Source organism: Helobdella robusta (genome assembly GCF_000326865.2).
Source record: "Helobdella robusta unplaced genomic scaffold HELROscaffold_5, whole genome shotgun sequence".
NCBI classification, from domain to species: Eukaryota; Metazoa; Annelida; class Clitellata; order Rhynchobdellida; family Glossiphoniidae; genus Helobdella; species Helobdella robusta.
In genome coordinates, this window is record NW_008705254.1 from 935,335 (window position 1) to 939,420 (window position 4,086).

Genomic DNA, 4,086 nt, shown 5'->3' on the forward strand with positions numbered 1-4,086 from the left:
CTGCAATAAACAAGCAAATAAATGTATGAAATATATTTTTATATTAACCGAATTAATGGTCAGGTATGTAGGTGTTTATGATTTTTGTTTGCGGGTAAGTTTGTTTTTTTGTTTGTATGTATGTATGTATGTATGTATATGTGTATGTATGTGTGTATATGTATGTGTGTATGTATGTGTGTATGTATGTATGTATGTATGTATGTATGTATGTATGTATGTATGTATGTATGTGTGTGTGTATGTATGTGTGTATGTATGTATGTATGTATGTATGTATGTATGTATGTATGTATGTATGTATGTATGTATGTATGTATGTATGTATGTATGTATGTATGTATGTAGGTAGGTAGGTAGGTAGGTAGGTAGGTAGGTAGGTAGGTAGGTAGGTAGGTATGTATGAATGATGTGTTAGTTGTTTTTTATAAATCTTTCTCGAGAATTATACATATCTATATTCCATTCATCTATCTTCATATCTTTTTTATTTTAACATTTGATTCTTCCTCTGACTCACTCTCTTTCCCTCTCTGTCTTTTCTTCTTCTTTTTTTCTTCTTTTTCTCTTTCTTTCTTTCCCTATCACCTCTTTCTATCTCTTTATCCAAAATTTTTTCCATTATGACTTCATCATCATCGCCTTTGTTACCATCATCATCATCATCGACATCATCATCATCATCATCGCCTTCGTCATCCTCCTCATCATCATCATCATCATCATCATCATCGTCATCATCATCGTTACCATCATCATCGTCGCCACCATTATTTTCATCATCGTCATCATCAATTTAATCTTTCAACATACATAAAACCACAGAAAGCCGATTACATAGAGTTAATGATAATAATAATAATAATAATAATAATAATAATAGTTATTATTATTATATGAAATACATACATACAAACAGGCGTACATATATAAATACAAACAAACAAACAAATAAACATACAAATATACATACATACAAACAAATAAACATACAAACATACATACATACATACATACAACATACATACATACATAGATACAAACGCACATACAAACATGCATGCATACATAGATACAAACATGCATACTTACATGAAAATATACAAACCCTTCTTAAACACGCAACTGTTTATGCAATCGACATCTTGTTCAATAAACACTAACTCCATCCTTCTATACATCGCCACCATCATCATCACCTTCATCATCATCATCATCATCACCTTCATTATCATCATCATCATTGCCATCGTTATCATCACCGTCTTTATCATATTCGTCATCATCATCATCATCATCAAAATGTCGTTGTATCTTTATTTATTATGCTAATCCTATTAAATTTCTAAACATTATTATATTTGCACAGTATAAACATGTTTAAACAAAGACAAAGCAGAGGTATACACACACGTACAAACATACATACGGACACACAAACACACACATACAAACACACATATACATACACATATACACAAAAATACACACACACACACACACACATGTACACTTAAACATACAAATAGAAAGACACATGTACACACACATATACACACACATGTACACTCAAACATACAAACAGAAAGACAAGTGGTCATATACTGAGATGCTCCCAATGGGATGAATGAAATATTCTTCATGCATTCCCTCATTCCATCCCCTCTCTTATACTATCAATATCTCGCTTTGTTTCTCTCTTTTTAACATGTTATTTTTCTTTAACTATTTCCTTAGTGAAAAATATTGAAAAATAGTGATGATGATGATGACCACATGATGCTGGTGATGATGACCATTACGACATTTTCATCGTCATCATCGTCGTCATCATCATCGTCTTCGCCATCCTCATCATCATCCACTACAACAACAACATCTTCATTAAATGAGTGGGCTGATGATGGTGATGGTGTTATCTTAATATATCTTATTTGGGTCAAACGAGTTTATAATAACGCCTGTTTTAATCTGTATGTATGTGTGTGTGTTTTTGTTTGTTTGTTTGTGTGTTTGTATGTATATTTGTTAGTTTGTATGTGTGTATGTATGTATGTATGTATTTGTGTTTGTATGTATGTATGTATGTATGTATGTATATATGTATATATGTATATATGTATGTATGTACGTATGTATGTATTTGTGTATGTACGTATGTATGTTTGTTTGTTTGTATGTATGTATGTATGTGTATGTATGTTAATAATAATAATAATAATAATAATAATAATAATAATAATAATAATAATAATAATAATAATAATAATAATAATAATAATAATAATAATGATAATAATGATGATGATGATGATGATGATGATGATGATGATGATGATGATGATGATGATGGTGATGACGACGATGACGATGGCGATGATGTCTGGCGATTAAATGTTTTGCTACTGAAACGTAATCTCTGAACTGCTGTTCAAATAATAAGACTAATCCTTGGGTGGATCGCGATGAAGACGACGACGACGACGACGTTGATGATGCTACTACTGCTGCTCTTGCTGCTGCTGCTGATGATGATGATAAACAAGATGATGACGTATGATGATGATAACCTAGCTGTTTTTCCTTATTAATATGATCAGAGTGATGATGTTGGTTATAAGACTGCTGTTGTTGAAGATGATGATTTTGATGATGATGTTGATATGAAGCTGCTGCTGCTGCTGCTGCTACTACTGAAAATGAAGAGGACGAAGATGAAGAAGATGATGACGATTATGGCGGTGTTATCAGAAAATATTTAACGTGTTTACTAGAAACATGAAGGCTGAAGATTTTTTCATCTCTAAAAATAAAACCCTTGTAAACATTGTTTATGAAGCAAAGCGTTAATGGCTGTTATCAATTATTAAAACGTCACGACGACGAAAGACATTAAAGCAATAACAACAACAACAATAACAACAATAATTATAACAATAAAAATAACAATAATAAAACATGCGCCCTGTATGAATTATAAATTGTCATTAACACTGTTTACGATGCTGTAACTGTCCGTAGTTTACGGCGGGAATCCTTGCAATCATTATCATCATCGTCGTCGTCATCATCATCGTCATCATCATCTCCAAGGTCATCATTATCATCATGATCTTTCACTCAAAATTTTCTCATCAACCGGTTGTAATAACTTCGTAACATTTATCTTTTGGTACGCTCCTCGTCTCTAGCTTACATGTCGAAGTTTCTATAGCCTTTGAAGCTCTCCTGGTTGTGATGATGACGATGAGAGGACGATTATGATGACGATGGTGACGATGACGATGAAGACGACGACGACGATTATGATGATGATTTTGGCTAAAAGATGATGACGATGATGATCCTGGCTAAAAGATGATGATGATGATGATGATGATGTTAATGATGACACTACCGACAATGACAAGTACAATGATGAAGATTATTACGATAAGAGTCATTAGAGTCCGTCTCTCTCTTTCTCTCTCTCTCTCTCTTTAATCTTATATATATAGACAGAGAGAGAGACTCTCTCTCTTTAATCTCTATCTCATATATACATATATATATATATATATATATATATATATATATATTGAGAGACAGAGAGAGAGACAGAGAGAGAGAGAGAATGATTGATAGATATGTTGAAGAACAGTGCAATTAATAATGCGGACCCAAAGGACTCACTATGTCTGTCAGTTTGCCTGTTTGTTTGTTTGTTTTTTTGTGTGTTTGTGTGATTGTTTGTGTGTTTGTGTGTTTGTTTGTTTGTGTATTTGTGTGTTTATGTTTGTTCTTTTATGGTGGATTGTTACCTTATTGATGTTCTGCACATGTAATGTTACCTCAAACTTCACCAATGTTACTCGTGTTAGTGATACTCTTATCACCATCCTTCCTCATCATCATCACCACCGCCATCGTCTTCGTCATCATCACCATCCTCATCATCATCGTCGTCGTCATCGTCATCACTTTCTTCTTTGTATACATCAAAGCACCACGGATCTCGCAAACAAATAAAGGAATCAAAAGTGCGTAATGCATCTCCGTGAATCGCGAGGATGATGAAGATGATAAAGATGATGAAGATGAAGAAGA